The sequence below is a fragment of the Bison bison genome, unplaced genomic scaffold (genome assembly GCF_000754665.1).
Source record: "Bison bison bison isolate TAMUID 2011002044 unplaced genomic scaffold, Bison_UMD1.0 scf7180017864380, whole genome shotgun sequence".
NCBI lineage: Eukaryota > Metazoa > Chordata > Mammalia > Artiodactyla > Bovidae > Bison > Bison bison.
In genome coordinates, this window is record NW_011494952.1 from 5364944 (window position 1) to 5382550 (window position 17607).

At 39.2% G+C, this 17607-nt stretch overlaps 1 protein-coding gene across 10 annotated transcripts in view; it reads left to right on the top strand.

Annotated features, from left to right (window-relative positions):
- Positions 1-17607, top strand: part of RHOBTB1 (Rho-related BTB domain containing 1) — a 140127-nt gene that overhangs the window by 66446 nt on the left and 56074 nt on the right. For 6 of the 10 annotated variants that reach the window (XM_010857423.1, XM_010857422.1, XM_010857424.1 and 3 more), the window contains one exon: positions 2129-2179. The exons of 2 other annotated variants lie outside the window; for them this stretch is intronic. The gene's annotated coding sequence lies outside the window, so the exon portion shown is untranslated. Of the gene's footprint in view, positions 1-1390; positions 1419-2128; positions 2180-15158; positions 15188-17607 lie in introns of those variants that run through there. 2 more of the 10 variants (XM_010857426.1, XM_010857425.1) reach the window with 2 other exon arrangements.

The following is a 17607-nucleotide window of genomic DNA, read 5'->3' on the forward strand; positions in this document are numbered from 1 at the left end:
GTAGGTTCTGTGTCGTGAGTGCGCTATGCTGTGAAACTTCTCCGAGCAGCCGCCGCGGAGCCCCCCCCACCCCACCCCGCCCCGGCCCCGGCGGGTGGCCTATGGGGGCCCCGGGCCGCGCCACGCGGCCGGCCGCGTCCCGAGCAAGAGTCGTGGGACCGAGCTGCTCTGGGAGCCGCCCTCGCCTTCTCTGCGAGGCCGGGAACCCTCCCATCAGAGGCCAGCAGAAGAGATTCCTAGGAGCGCCTGCACAGCCGCACCCCTAACTTAGAGCTGAGAAAATGCACAACAGGGCACCCTTAGAAGGAGGGCTGCGCCAGGGAGGGGGTGGGGGACACGCCGCGCCGACCACAAGGCTCTTTTCCTTGGAAGGTGGTGGGGAGCCAGAGGAACTGCACAGGGGGGGACACTAGCCCCTTTGGCGCTTGCACCCCAAGAGAGTTGACCGGTCAGCCCACAGTTTGGCGCTCCCCACCCCGGCCCGGTGTCTGTGGAGTCTGTTGTGAGTTGCTGTGACAACAGTAGGAGCTGCCATGAGGGGCTTGCAAAACACCTTACCTAGTCTCTGCGTGCTCAGGTTTTGGGGAGAAAAACAGGGTGGGGGTGGAAGGGTGGGGTGGGAGGAAGATGTGCAGACAAGGGAATCCAACCCCCTCTACAAAAAAAGAAGTGGAAGGAAGGCTCAACGATGTAAGAATGTATCATTTGATCCTGCTGTTAGTTCTGCCGTTGCTACCCTCAGCAGTATCAAACATCTCAACTGAGGAGCAATGTCAATATTTAGACTTGGACAAGCCAGAAAGTTAGAAGGGAGTGCCAAGCGCAGGGTTTTGACTTGGCTTTGCACGTCAGCACACAAGCTGTGCCTTTCTAGCTGACTGTACACATTTGCTGGGGGCTGGGGGGAATGCATGAAGATTAATATACACACAAAGGCGCTCAGACCTAGGAAGAGGAGAAGCTCTTTGACTTTGAACTCCCCGTCCCCAGCCTGTGCTGTTCCCGAAGCTTTGTTGAACCCCAGCCAGATGCTCAGCTAGAGGTTTCACTCGTTTGGGGCTCCCCCAGCACCCACAGGAGCAGTGCTGCGTATTTACACTGTACAGCATATCCCCTCTAAACTGCAAAAGTATGTTACCAGTAGTTTTCATCTCTGTATAACTGTGTTCTCACTATCAGCAGATATAAATAGCCAATAGGCTGTGTTTGATTTAAGCAAACAGCTAGGCTTTTTAACAAAACGCTGATAAGTTTGTTTTAAAACACTCTTCAGAAATTTGAAATTATATTTCATTTCTGGTAACTGTGGACGCCCGAGAGAGTCACTGTTTGCTGAAAGAGAAGCACAAGCTCTTTTCGATATAAATAATGTCTGCATACCATTCCACAGGTGGAGTAGGCAGCAAATTATTATTCAAGTACGTTTTCTCTGAGATTCTTGGATCACATGTGGACTTGTTAGTGGGAAAGGAATTTAACTTGTTCTTCACAGTGTGGAAGACTGAAAAATCATTAGGAAGCAATGAAATCACAGTATTCTAAGCTTGCATATTGTTGTCCAACCAAATGTAGAAAGTAGTGTGACTTTAAGTACATAGGGTTGTGTGTGGTTACAGAGGTAGAAACAGAAACAGGGGCAGTTTGATGTTGGGACAACAACATAGCTTATTAACTATACAAATGCAATCAAATAGAAAAAAAACAAACCCAGAGTCATTTGGACTTTCACTTATGATAATACAGCCTAAAAATGCTATTTTGGAGGAATAGTAGATCCATTTCTTTTCCTTCTGTATTGTAAAATCCCTGTAAGGTTTTCCTTGTTTCTGTTCATGGTTTTGTGGCTAACTGCTTTTTTTTTTTTTTTTTGGTATCATTCCCAAATGCTCAGAAATATATTTTCAGAAATGCTACAAAAAGTTCACCTAGCTATTTCAGAATGTATATGGCCCCAAGAAATGCCATTTTAACACTGACACTTGGAAAAAATAAAGCAGGTTCTGCTCTTTGGTGGGTGGGGTGGAGAGGAAAACAATGCATGTTAAAAATGTCAGTGGCGCCCCATGTGCTCCAAGCAAGCAAGTATTACAGAGCAATACTTTATAAGGCACTTCTCTCTTTTGTGTAGGTAAGTCCAGCTGTGAGCAGGGTGTTCTGTTCTTCACTTCCAGCAAGCCAGGTCAGTGTCTGTGCAAACCCGTGACCATAGATTGCTGACATAGTCTATCTAATTCTGAGCATGCATTTCAGAACAACTTACTTGGTCATTTGTCTTAGAATGATTTGTCTTTGTCATTTTTTTTTTATTGACTCAGTTATGAATATCACAATTTCCATGATTATTAAAATTATTTTATTTACTCTGTGAGTAAAAATAGCACTAAAATGGGCCTTGAATCAGTTTGTTCTTTATAAGACTTTTCTCTTTCACGTTGGGGATCCAAGTCGTGCCAGGAATAGCTGAAGATACAGGGTATTTGCATGCTCAATCATTGCAATTTTACATCTGTCCTAATCTTAGCACTCTAGAGCAGAAAGAAAATTGATACAATAAATGACTGATATTTTTGAGCTTGAACCAAAATTCAGGTAATATGCTGCATTCCTTACACTTACGTTCTCATTCTGAAAAAAAAAAAAAAAAATTCCTGTTAGGTGTAACACTTCTCTTGGTCTCCAGAGGACAAGGTGAGGAATTGAAAGTTCAGAGAGGTCAGGTAATAGATTCAGTTCCTAGTAAATGGAAGAAATTATATTTTTTAAAGTTCTGTCTTAATCCAAAACCTAAATTCTCTAGTTGGAAAAATCTTGTCCAATAGAGAAACTGGGACCAAGGAAGTTTAAGTGACTTGCCTAAGATAACTTGGTAATTACAGCTTATGTAGTAAAATTCAATGACAGAGGTGTTACAAAAGAATAAATTCCATTCTCTTTAAGTAAAACAGCAAAATATTAAATATTCGTGTGTACTTTATGGCATGGCCCTGTCAAAAATTTAAGATTTTTACTATGGGGGTCTCCAGTTTTAAGGATCTTACAAATAGATTTTAAAAGACAAGATATTAAACATTCATGCAGGAAAAGTGAGAAAATAAATCAAAATAATGCATGCCCTGAACTGAGGGTCAATAGTACATTCACAAATTCACCGTTTTCTATCCTGTGGGACTACTTTGCAATTCCATGTATGGATGGGAAAATTTTTCCAAGCACATTTTTGTCTAGATAGATAATAAAAGGGTAAGAGTTTAGAGAAAGACAGAGTGTAGAATTTCAAACCAAGAGGGAGAGATTATGCATTCATCTAGAACTGCTAAATTACAGTATCTCAAACTTGAGGTGTTATTGCTTGAAAAGCATTGAAACAAAATTGTAAGCTGTCTGAGTCTTCACAGCATCACGAAGAAAGCATTACAGCATGACCTGGTGCTTAAGAGTACTGGATTCCTTCTGCAACCTCAGTTTGTCTGAAATGTGTCACATAGATAGATTTGGATACCTAGTAAATAAATACCAATGTAAGTCCTGAAAACAGCCAATATTTAAAGATTAAACAGGACGTTTTCCGTTTTTGCCAGGTTGACAACCTTCTCTTTTCCCCTCTTTCTTCCTCCACCCTTACTTTTTGTAGAATAATGTGTAAGTTGTTAATCCTTCTCAGAGAGTATTATATAAAGGGATAATAAAAAGTAAAATGGAAATAAATTACCAAAGAAAACTTTACTGTATCTTTTTTAATGTACTGATACCCCCAACCCAAGCTAATAACACTAAAAGCTTAATTAGTTAAAAGATACTTTTAAGTGTTTAAAGGATTATTATAAGCTGTCCTATAACAGCTTTGTCCTATAAAAGTTGTTATATAATGTATCATTACAAAATAGATCATAATAGCTCCATTAGACTGGGAAGATCCCATTACAGGTTAAGACCTCATTATCAACTGATATTTGCTTAGCTGTGACAATGGTATGTTGTAAATTATCCATATAACAACTATAAACCTATAATTGCTTAAAGAGTAAAATTATACTCTGAATCATATAATGTTAGCACCAAAAAAGGCCTTAGAATGAGTATGGTATCTCTAAGAGTAATTTAATTAGCAACCATTTGTTTGCTTTTTTGAACTTTAGAGGCTTTGGTTACTATGCTTGACCTCTCTCAAAACACTCCTGGAAATACATGAAATTCTGCTGTTTTTCACTCAAGAAATGTACCTGTAGAAAACAGGAATTTTTTTTCTTTACTCTTCTTATTGGTCTTCCTTTTTCCTTTTAGAAAACAGGCAGTTCAGTCTCATTCTTTGAAGGCCTTACTCTGGCTTCACCTAATAGGGTTCAAAGAGTTCAGATTATTTGAATCTGGTTCTTGTGTTCATCTTCTTTTCTCTATCCAGGCTCCCCACCAACCTCTCGACACCGAAACAAAATTTGGAGAGGGAAGGAAAGATAAGTCACAAAAAGTGAGGTGTATATAGAAAAGGGAAGGGGGTGGGAGTGTGTGATTCGCGGGGGAGGGGAGGAGAAAAGGAGAGCTTTGCCTGGAAAGGCAAGAGGCAGTCACCCAAACAGATGGGATGTGTATAGACAGGTTATTGATATGTCAGAATAAAAATTGTTTAGGGTTTATTTTGGGGGGGAAGCGGGGGAGGCTGGAATTTATAAACAAAGTGAAGTCACCTCCTCCTAGAATCTTTTGTTCCTCATACACATTGGACAGAAACTGAGAAATGGGCAAATGAAGACACTAAAATGTGAGTATGACAGCCACTCTTTGATGTCCCAGGACACTCCTGCCCTCAGATACTGCCAGCAGCTGTCCCATCAAGCACATCAACATGTCCGATATGGTTTCATCAACTAAGGATGAATTAGAAAGTTTTACAAAGAAGGAAACCAGATGGATGCCTGCAGGTCCACAAGTGTGATTATATTTCTCCTCTCTGCACCTGACATTATTTATTGCATAGACACAGGTTAATGGCAAGTACCCAGTGCTAATGGGGTTACAATCTCAGGCTCGATCCCTCCTTGGAGAAATTTCCTTGTAACTGTTTGTCACCCAACCTAGTCCGGACCCCTAATGACTGCCAGAATAACAATAACCAGTACTTACATCATGCTGTTTCTAGATGCCAGACACTTGATTGCATTACAGATAATATTCTTTATAAATTCCAATTTTATAGAAGCAAAAGGAAACTCAGGTATATTAAGTCAAAGAACTAATTGGAAGTAGAGCTTGGATTTGTACTGAGATCTAAGAATTTGAATATATATTTGATTTAAGTATATAATGGGGGGGAAGCACTTTAAAATATTCAATTCCAGGTTATTCTTGCAGATTGTTAAAGAAGTAATTATTCTTGTAGGTTTTTTTTTTTTTTAATTTTATGTGTGTTGTTTTGTATTTGGTAACTTGAACCACACAGCAGTGTTGTCTGTACAGATTGTTAATTCTTCAGGGCATCTCTAATATATTTTGATGGAAGTCACACTAGTAAACAGTTGAGTCATGGAGGGTTGAATCCTGGACCTAGAGAGGTTCTTAAGGATCCTTAATCCAGCCTCACATAGGTGAGAAACAATCTACCATCCAGAGAAGCAGTGCAGCTCACCCACTCTTCTAGTTCATAAATGACGCAGCTGGGGCTGAACCCAGGTTTCCAAAGCCCAGTCCAGGGCTCAGTTCTTTTATGAACTGAGCTGAAACATGGCACACCTTCTGAAGCCTCCAACTTAGCCAAAATTGCAGCTATCAAGTTTGAAGTATATCTGAAACCTAACATACATCCAGAAATGGGTTACAAGGGGATTCCAGCAGTGTAAAGATACGGTGGGTCCTAGGAGAGACCTTTCCTATCTTCTTGGACATCAATACAGACCAGTCTTTCCTCGTATTCGAAACTTAACTACCCCATACTCCGATCCCTTTCAAGCTGTTTTTGTTGAGATGCCTGTTTTCATCAACTGTGGAGATTTTTAATTTTGTCTGGATTTCTGGCTTTTTATTAATCATGTGACATGGGTGACATATTTCTTTGGAGCTCATTTTGCTCATCTGTAAAATGGAGACAATATCACCTCCATCAGGATTATGAGAATGCTGTGAAATCACACACGTAAAACAGATATTAGGGGGTCTTCCTGGATGGTCCAATGGCTAAGACTCTGTGCTCCCCCAGGGCAGAGTCTACCAGTTCAATCCCTGGTCAGGGAACTAGATTTCACATGCTGCAACTGAAGAGTTCATAGGCTGCAACTATAGATCCCACATGCCACAACTAAGACCAAGCAAATAAATGATTAAAACACACACAAAAAACAGTAGGTATTCAACAAGGGTGAGTTTTCTTCTTAGCCTTGCTAAAGTATGTCAAGGAAAATGTTATAACACATCAGGGCATCCATATCATTTTGCTGCTAAATGTTCTGGAGTCATCTGAGGTCTGACACTACAAGGGATGATTATAGTGACCTTTTTTCTTGGGTGAAAATGGGCCCAGCTGTGTCCCTGAGTACCAGTAGCCTGGTCACAATTACATTTGTCTTCTTCACACTCTAGGGTTGTGGAGGTTTGCATGAATTACTTTATTGCTTCAGTTTCTGCTTCAAAGTAATAGCAAGCTCCTCTGGGAGATACCTGGCTCTCATGCCCTTTCAGACACTTGTTAGCTAAGGTGTTTTCCCCGTAGACCTTTGCATCTCAAAGCAGCTACTGTGTTTTCAGCCAAATAACTAAAATATTTTCAGAGAACAGTGTTGCCAGTAGAACATTTTTGCCTTCAATTTCAAAACAAGTGAGACTTTCCTCCCATCATTTCAATTAACTCTAGTATTGAATCCTTCCTGGACATTGACCATCTTTTCTCTCTGTCGCGGGTTGCTAACTGATATGCTGATGGGAAAAACATAAGCACTGCAATTTCCCCCTTTCACCCTCAGCACTGATAGCTACCGTGGCCTAAATTACATCTCTGGGAAATGTTTCATCACACTCCCCTCTCCAGCTGCCACACTTTGTCATGTGGCACTTGCTGCCCTGTTTTCAGTTTTTGGATCCAAGTCTTTGGCAACATTTCTTATTACATATACGGAGGAAAGCTCCTGATAAGATTTTTTTTCTCGTACTTTTTCCCCCTTTTTTGAAATGAATCATCCAAGTGGCCTAGAATAGCCTTTAGTTTCCTAGTGGCTTAGTTTCCCTTTTCAGTGTTGGACAAATGTGTGTTGCAAGATGTATGTCCTCTTCAGGTTTGTTGTTGAGTCACTTAAGTCATGTAAGACTCTTTGTGACCCCGTGGACTGTAGCACACCAGGATTCCCTGTTCTTCACTCTTCAAGTGTAGGGCTAGCTATTAGGTGTTTTCCGCAGTGCTATCCTTCATTTGGTATGAGCTGCTTAGAGATCACCAATGGCTAGGTTGCTATGAGTCTCAAACCAGTTATGTGAGTTTCCATTCATAGCAGGGAGTTTATTTTTAAAGTGATGCTTCCCAAAATTTAATATGCATAAAAGTCACCTGGGCATCTTGATAAAATGCAGATTGTGATTCAGAAGTTCTAGAGTGAGGCCTAAGATTATGCATTTCCCAGGGGGTACCTCATTGATGCCAGTGCTACTGGTCTGAGGATCATATTTTAAGTTGGGAAATATACTGTACTCTGTAAAGTATAGTCATTATCTTATGCTGAAATGCCTTCTTTGGAGGCTCCCATCTTATTTTGTTTTCTTCTTTCTTAAATTATATAGAGTCATAGAATCTTAAACGTGAAAGGTTTGTGCTGGTAAATCAACCTGCACTCTGGAAGAGAAAAAGAATGCATTTATGTGCAAACATAAGTTGATTATAAATTTTACTGACATAAAGAATGGGTGTAGCATACTATTTATAAATAATAATAGAAAATAGTCTTTGTTGTAAACTCCGTTTAGCTAATTGGGTCTCACAAAATACTGGTTTTGAGAACTCATCTGTCCATGGTCTACCTGTGGTACAGTTGATGAGTGCAATTCCCATATAAATGTTGCCCAATATTTTTCTTTATGTGAGGAAGACAAAAGTGAAGTAACAAAGGCATATGTCAGGCTGTATTCATTCATCAAAGATATGAATGATTTCTTTGCTGAGCCAAATAAGAGCTTTTAGGATATTTGCTACACACATTACACTCTTTTAAGTTTAATCTGCATTATTAACATTTTAAAGTCATGTTCTTAAGTCAAGATGACAGAAAAATAGAGCAAGACCTGATGGGGAGTGGTTGCCGGTTTCACTGGTGTAACTTCTTCCACCATGGCCCATTTGAAACCACCGTTGTGACCGAGTGTGGAGTTGGAAAGAGATGGCACATTCTTGTTGTTTAGTTACTAAGTCATGTCAACCCTTTTGTGACTCCATGGATCATAGCCCGCCAGGCTCATCTGTCCATTGGCTTTCCCGGGCAAGAATACTGGAATGGGTTGCCATATCCTTCTCCAGGGGATCTTTCTGATCCAGGGATTGAACCCACATCTCTTGCATCTCAGGCGAATTCTTTATTGCTAAACCAGTGGGGAGGCCCACAGTAGCACATGGTTATATAGTATTTCCATTATACAGATAAAACTGGAATAAATAACCTCAAAATATACTTTGGCCACCTGATGCAAAAAGCTGACTCATTGGAAAAGACCCTGTTGCTGGGAAAAATTGAGGGCAAGAGAAGTGAGCAACAGAGGATGAGATGGTTGGCTGGCATCACTGACTTAATGGACGTGAGTTTGCGCAAACTCTGGGGGATTGTGAAGGACAGGGCAGCCTGGCATGCTGCAGTCCATGGGGTCACTAAGAGTCTAACATGACTTAGGGACTGAGCAACAATAACAAACTTCAAAATACAGAGAATAGTAAAATATAGTAGAATAAATACAAAGTGGTAAGTTTTGAGTAGTTACCTTTGTTTTAATATAATTTATTTAATTGAAACTTTATATAACTAATATTCAGTACTGACCCTATTTTAACAGGCTTGCAAAAGTCCTGAGAATTTAACAGTTGGTTCATGGGCTAGAAGAGACTGGAACACTGTTAGATGTAGATCATCTGGTCCAGTGATTCTCAACCTTTGCTGTATATTGAATACTCCCAGGAATTTTATGATCTGTAGTCTTAGTTATTTATGTTAGGGCCCAGAAATCTGAGTTTTAAACTTTTTTTATTGAACTGTATCTTGTTTAAACAAAAATACATGAATCATAACTATATAACTTAAAGAATTATCACAAACTAAACACACACCCCAATCTAACCTAACCAGGACCTACATATGGAAACACAACCTTCAGTTCAGTTCAGTGGCTCAGTCGTGTCCAACTCTTTGCGACCCCGTGAATCGCAGCACGCCAGGCCTCCCTCTCCATCACCAACTCCCGGAGTTCAATCAAACTCACATCCATCGAGTCGATGATGCCATCCAGCCATCTCATCCTCTGTCGTCCCCTTCTCCTCCTGCCCCCAATCCCTCCCAGCATCAGAGTCTTCCAATGAGTCAACTCTTCCCATAAGGTGGCCAAAGTTTTAGAGTTTCAGCTTTAGCATCAGTCCTTCCAAAGAACACCCAGGACTGATCTCCTTTAGAATGGACCTGTTGGATCTCCTTGCAGTCCAAGGGACTCTCAAGAGTCTTCTCCAACACCACAGTTCAAAAGCATCAATACTTTCGCGCTCAGCTTTCTTCACAGTCCAACTCTCACATCCATACATGACCACAGGAAAAACCATAGCCTTGACTAGATGGACCTTTGTTGGCAAAGTAATGTCTCTGCTTTTCAATATGCTATCTAGGTTGGTCATAACTTTCCTTCCAAGGAGTAAGTGTCTTTTAATTTCATCTGCAGTGATTTTGGAGCCCCAAAAAATAAAGTCTGACACTGTTTCCACTTAGCAGCACCCAAAATCCCATCTTAAGCCCCTATTCAGTCACTGTCTAATTGAGGCAACCACTGTCTTGACTTCTAATGCCATGGATTAGTTTTCCCTGATTGTCAACTTTTATACAAATGAAATCTCTTTTGTGTCTGGCCTCTTGCGATATTATGTTTGTAAGATTCATTATAATTGTATACAGCTGTGTTTCATCCCTTTTTAGCACTGTATAATATTCCATTGTGTGAATAGACCTCAATTTATTATTTCTTTATCCATTGTAGTGTCAGTGGTTTGTTTCCAGATGTTGGCTATTACGAGCAGTGCTGCCAAGGCCATTCTTGTGCAGGCAGCAGTATTTGAAACAAAACAAGTTCCCCCAGTCATTCTAAAAAGCAGCTGATTTCTTGACTGCCTTCTCTACAATTCCCTCTTCTGCCTTTGATTTTTCATATCATGTGATTAAGTCTATTGGTTCTTTCCTGAGAGTGTACTTTTAATACCTTAAGTCATGAAACTGTGTGCTTCCATTCATTATAGCATGTTTTCCTGGCTCTTTTCAATATAGATTCACCACCACCCCCATTTCATCAAGACATCTGCTCTTGGGCGCTTTAAATAGGGATGAGATTTGGCCTCACATCAATAGCATGGAGGAATAATAGACATGGTGGAGATGGAGCCAAGGCTAAATTTGGCAGCCAATCATTAAGGCTCCTGGAAAGAGGCTTCAAGGAAGGGAAATTGTTTCCCTTTGTGAGTATCAAACAAAAATCAACAGTAAACCTTTGGAATATTTCAGATTCTAGATTTTTTAAAAATTGGTTTATTTGAAGTGGACCAGGGACTGTCTTCTGACATGAGAACGGATATCTCTCAACGTCTCATGACTTGATCTGGAAAGAGAACAGAAGGAGATTTTCCCATGGGCTTGTTCCTACACCTAGCGTGCAGCCGGCGTAGCTCTGCTGCATTGTTCTAGGCTTAGTGGCTGTGTATTTGTGTGTTTGCATCTATTGAGATGTTAGTTCTTTTGACAGAAGTCAAGAGAGCTGAATGACCAGAAGCCCCAAGATGATACTGTTGATCAGTGGGATGGCTGCTTAGAATGGAAAGACAGGTGCTGCAAGCAGTAAGGCTGTTTCCTACCATATGAAAGGCATGTCACATACAGCTTCTACAATACACAGAGAGAAAGTAAAGAATAGACACGAATTTCACATAATGGAACAAGAGAGTGTATTCCCACACACATAAATATTGTAGTCCTTCATTTTCCTACCTCCCCACCCTCACATTTTTGTAAAATGTCTTTGTTATAAAATAACAAACATGTTCATTACTGAAAAGATGGGATGTGTAGATAAGAAAAAAGAAAATTCTAATCCTAATGACATCAATATTTTAATGTATCTATATCCCAAATATTTCTCTTTATATTTAGGTACATAATTTTTAAGGAATGGTGTTACTCATGAGCCTCTAACTATAACAATAAATGTACTCCTATAATTTTACATTTTTAACTACTCTATACTTTTCCGGTATGTGGACGCTTTTTAAAAATTCCTCCCTTGTGGTCAGATTTCTAAAATTGTTTCCAATATTTTGTTTCCACAGTAATATGATGAGCACTCCTTTAATGGAATCTTACTGTAATCCTAAATATTTTTCTAGGAATAAAGTCTTATAATCGAATGAATGTTATGGACATTTTAAAGTCTTCTGAGTCATTATCCAAAAATTATCATTATCCAAAATAATGATACCATCTTCCACTCCCACAAACAGTGCTTCATCCTGCTTTTAATAAATGTACAATCTTTCATGTCATAATTCCCACCAAGAGTTGGAGGGTACACGAACATGTCCTGAAAACATTGAATACTAGCTAGAATCTACACATTGCTGGCAGTCAATAACCTTTAATAAAAATGAGATATTTTTATAGTTTTTTGTCCACTAGCATTTTTGCATTTTATGGTCTAACTTTGTTAAGAATCCTGGTTTGGGGGGTGGTGGGGCGGCTGGTGGAAAAAAACTATTTTCTTCATTTGCCTGAATGAGAGCATAAGCTAATCCTAACTGACATATTATAGTCTCGTAAATGATTAAATGCAATTGTTTGACTGTCATCATCTCTGAAGGTGTTGCAGCAGGTGGTCTCTCTGGCAGTACAGATGCTAACCCAAGTGACATCTTTAGAGAGCACTTTGAATGAACAACTCATGACAGAGGACTGTAGAGATTTCTTCTCTATCAGGATGGGTTTTTAAGCACTTCTAGTCTGCAGACTGATGCTAGCTTTCTCAAATGAGCATTTGATGTCTCTTTAAAGACTTGAGCAATATTTTAATTATTAATTCTTGACAAAGCTTCCTCCAGCCCTTAGCTAAGGCTCACCCAGATGAGGACTACAGGCCCTCCAATGTGAAAACAATGTGTAGAGTCTTCTGTTGCTTTATTTTTTTTTAACTTTAAAAAAGGTGTATTAAAGTATAACATGCATAGAGAAATGTGTACAGATTACAAGTGTACAGTTTGATGAATTACCCTTACTTAATATAACCTAGCTGCAGTCAGCTTTGATTGAGCTATATCCCTTGTGACTGAAAATATGTAGGATTTGCCTATACAAGTAGAGATTAGAACATTAAATTCATGCACTGAGTGTGCATCAGTATTTGTATGTTTGTGATTTGCAGGTACACAAATATACAACATGCATACAAGCAATTTGGAACTTCTTTTTTTTAATGAGTATAAAGCTCAGTTATGCTACATCTATACAAATTAAAATAACTACAATTGATTGCCACAGAATAGTTTACATGCTTAGTTTCTAAAAATTACTCATTTCAGTTACCGTAAGTATTCCTTTGAACATTCAGAATTTTAAAGCCAAGAATTTTTCATCTTCTAAGATAGAATTGTATGCATTGGTCCTGGTTACCCACAGCTGTCTCTTTGGGTTCAATTTCTGTGTCTGATGTTCAGCAAGATATCATTTATATTCCTGTGTTCTTTTTAGTTGAGAGCTTGAGTCAGAAAAAAACAGGTTTAACAGGCTCACTGTGATTTTTAAATGCATGATTTTGAAAAACAATTTATGCATCACCAAAAATCATTTTTTATTATGATCGGAGTGTACCACGGTATTTTTGGTAGAATTAACAACCAAAAGTAGGACTTCTCTGGTGGTCTGGTGGTTAAGACTGCACTCCCGATGCAGGGGGCCCGGGTTCGATCCCTGGTCAGGGAACTAGATTCTACATGCTGCAACTAAAGATCCCACACGCAGCAACAAAGATACTGTGTGGTACAATTAAGACCCAGTGCCGCCAATAATTAAAAAAAAAAACAAACTCAAAGTTATACGTATGTAATCATTACCTTTTTTAAAAGCTAAAATAGATTTTCCATTAGAGAATTAATACATCTAAGAATATTATTCAGTCCCAAAAAGGAACGAAGTACTAGCACATGAATGAACTTGAAAACATGATGCTGAATAGAAGACAGACACAGAAAGCCATATATTGTATGGTTCCATTTATAACAAATGTCCAGAGTAGGAAAATCCATTGTGACAGGAAGTAAATTCCTGTTTTCCAGAGCTGGAGTGGGGAGGGAATGAGAATATCTACTAATTGGCACAAGGTGTCTTTTGGGGGTGATGAAAATGTTCTAAAATTAAATAGTGGGAAGAGCTGTACAACTTTGAGAATATAATAAAAACCTCCGAATTACACACTTTAAAAGGGTGAATTTTATGGCAAATCAATATTATCTCAGTTTACCACAAAGAGGTGATACATATGCACTGTAGAAAATTTGGAAACTAGGAAAGTAGCAACAGGTTATAGCCTGATTCAGTTCAGTTCAGTCGCTCAGTTGTGTCCAGCTCTTTGCGACCCCATGGACTGCAGCATGCCAGGCCGCCCTGTCCATCACCAACTCCCGGAGCTTGCTCAAACTCATGTCCATCGAGTCGGTGATGCCATCCAACCATCTCATCTTCTGTCATCCCCTTCTCCTCCTGCCTTCAGTCTTTCCCAGCATCAAGGTCTTTTTTCAGTGAGTCAGTTCTTCACACCAGGTGGCCAAAGAATTGGAGCTTCAGCTTCAGCATCATTTCTTCCAATGAATATTCAGGACTGATTTCCTTTAGGATGTACAGCTTGGATCTCCTTGCAGTCCAAGGGACTCTCAAGAGTCTTCTCCAACACCACAGTTCAAAAGCATCAATTCTTTTGCACTCAGCTTTATAGTCCAACTTTCACATCCATACATGACTACTGGAAAAACCATAGCTTTGACTAGACAGACCTTTGTCAGCAAAGTTATCTCTGCTTTTTCATATGCTGTCTAGGTTGGTCATAGCTTTTCTTCCAAGGAGCAAGCGTCTTTTAATTTCATGGCTGGGTCACCTTTTGCAGTGATTTTGGAGCCCAAAAAATAAAGTCTGTCACTGTTTCTCCATCTATTTGCCATGAAGTGATGGGACCAAATGCCATGATCTTAGTTTTCTGAATGTTGAGTTTTAAGCCAACCTTTTCACTCTCCTCTTTCACTTTCATCAAGAGGCTCTTTAGTTCTTCGCTTTCTGCCATAGGGGTGGTGTCATCTGCATTTATAAGGTTATTGATATTTCTCCCAGCAATCTTGATTCCAGCTTGTGCTTCATACAGCCCGGCATTTCGCATGATGTACTCTGCATATAAGTTAAATAAGCAGGGTGACAGTATACAGCCTCAACATATGCCTTTCCAATTTGGAACCAGTCTGTTGTTCCATGCCCAGTTCTAACTGTTGCTTCTTGACCTGTATACAGATTTCTCAGGAGGCAGGTCAGGTGGTCTGGTATTCCCATCTCTTTAAGAATTTTCCACAGGGACACAATTATTAAATTTTTAAGTATTCACATATTAATATACAAAAGAAGGGCAGGTCCCCAGGGAAGATCCATTCCGCTGGTTGAGAGGAACGCACATGAGAGAAACAAGGAGCAGTGATCAGCCCTGTGAGGGGGATGAAGCAACACCTGAAGGAGCAGGATCTGAGGTCCTGAGAGGCAAAAAGATAGATGTGAGCTCTTCAGGGAAACATTCCAAAGAGACTTTTTAAAAGTTTTGCTTCAGGATGCCTGATAAATTACATAAATCACAGCTCTGTATTCCTAAATACCCATATTGTTTCCACAGCTTAGTGAAAGTCCCATTTTTGTTTCTTTTAGCTGTGTCAGTGTGCTGAGGTGGTACTTGGGGTGAGAGAATGGTAAGCTTCAATTTTAATGGTTACACATATTTGTTTATTTTATGTAGTTTTCATCAACTGTATTTCAGATGATGACCTTGTACTTTCCCCTCTGTGGTGTAACATTAGCACTTCTATTATTGCAAACTCAATGTAAACATAATTTTAAATAATGACAGTCTTAATAGATAAGACTGACTGAGTGTTCTCTTGATGGCTGGCATAGTGATTAAAATATTTTACAAGCATTGTCTAATTTCATCTTTACAATAGTTCATTGAAGGAGGTAATTATCCCCAGTTTACAGATAAGGAAATAGAGACTTAGATTAAGTAATTTGCCCAAGACCACATACAAAGTACCTTACTTAACTATTCCCCCACTTGATTTAGGTGGTTGGCAGTTTTTCCTTATTCTTAATAAAGATGTGATAAACCTATTTGCTTTTAAAACATTTTTCCATTTATAAAGTTATTTCCTCCGATGGGTATTTTTTTTTTATAATTTCCAAGTTTGAGTTTATTTTTTATTATTGTCTTGCTGTCATAAACCTTTCCTCTTAACTTTTATATTTATTTCTCTGTGGCTGAAGAATTTGATTGATATAACATGTTTGGGGGAATATTTGTCCTTATGATCGGTCTCTATACAGTCAAGTTTTGTAAATGTGCTAAGAACACTTGAAAAGAAAACACTCAGATTTTTTAAAATGTGGGTTATCTGTTAACTCAGCCCCACTTTTTATGCTATTCAAGTCTTCCATGTATTATTTTTACTTTTGCTTTCTTCATATGATACCGATTCTGATTTGTCATCTCGTGTGTCAGTTATTTGCATTGATTTCTTCTTATCATTGTAGAGCTTGTCTTGTTATTACATGCCTTCTAGTATATGAAGTTCATTATTGCTGCTATGCTTTTACTATGCATTGCCCTTTTTAACCTTTTAATTATCTTTTACAGATAATTTTTCTATATAATTTGGAAACTAAAATCTAGATAAGTATAGACTAGGCTTATATTCCCCGTTGGTTTTGGTTTCCACAGTTCTTTAAAACTGAAATGCCCATTAAAAAAAAATTTTTTTAATTATCTCTGAGTGTTTTGGCAAGTATCTTTGAGTAGTTTAATTCCTTAAAGCATTTTGCCCCCTGAGTCTTTGTATCTAAAAATAACTACATGTTACCTTCACATCAGTATTACTTTGACCTGATTCAGAAATGTGTTAGTCTGTCCTTTTTCTTTGAAAGCTGTATATGTGTTTTTCTATTGTGTTAAAATAACACTGGTGAAGTGTATGGTCATCTGTATTGTTATACCTTGATAGAAGTGTTTTTGGACATTAGTTTTAGCAGTTGTTTTGCTAAGATACTTAGAAGACTGTTGCTGTTGTTCAGTCACCCAGTCGTGTCTGACTGTTTGCAACCCCATGGATGGTAGCACTCCAGGCCTCCCTGTCCCTCAGTAATTTTCAGAGTTTGTCCAAGTTCATGTTCATTGCATTGGTGGTGCCATCCAGCCATCTCTTTCTCTGACACCCTCTTCTTCCCTCAATCTTTCCCAGCATCAGGGACTTTTTCAGTGATCTCAGCATCAGGGACTTTTTCCCTGACTTTTTCAGGGACTTTGTCTGTTTTCATCAGATGACCGAAATACTGAAGCTTCAGCATCAATCTTTCCAGTGAATATTCAGAGTTGATCTCCCTTAAGATTGACTGGTTTGATCTCCTTGCTGTCCAAGGGACTTTCAGGAGTCTTCTCCAGCACCACAGTTCAAAGGCATCAATTCTTTGGCGCTCTGCCTTCTTTATCATCCAGCTCTCACAACCATATGTGACGACTGGGAAGACCACAGCCTTGACTAGACAGACCTTTGTCAGCAGAGTAAGGTCTCTGTTTTCCAACACAATGTCTAGGTTTCTCATTGCTTTCCTGCCCAGAAACAATGGTCTTCTGATTTCATGGCTGCAGTCACCGTCCGCAGTGATTTTGGAGTTCAAGAAGAGGAAATCTGTCACTGCTTCCACCTTTTCCCCTTCTATTTGCCATGCAGTACTGGGGCTGAATTCCATGATCTTAGTTTTTTTAATATTTAGTCTTAAGCCAGCTCTTTCACATTCTCCCTTTGCCCTCATCAAGAGGCTCTTTAGTTCCTCTTCGCTTTCTACTGTTAGAGTGGTATTATCCATATATCTGAGGTTGTTGATGTATAATGGTATAGTAATCTGACAATTATTATACAGTTATTTTTTGCTGAAGAATGTATACACTTGGAGTCTTCTTTTTCTCCTCTGTGTCCCCACTACACCCTCCTTTTAGCATTAGGAAAATTTTGTTCTACTAAGTCACATTTTGCAACCTTATTTCTTCAAGAACCCTACTATCTAAGAGATCGCTTTTCAACGGTTCATGTCTTATCTAATATCTTCTGTTACAACATTT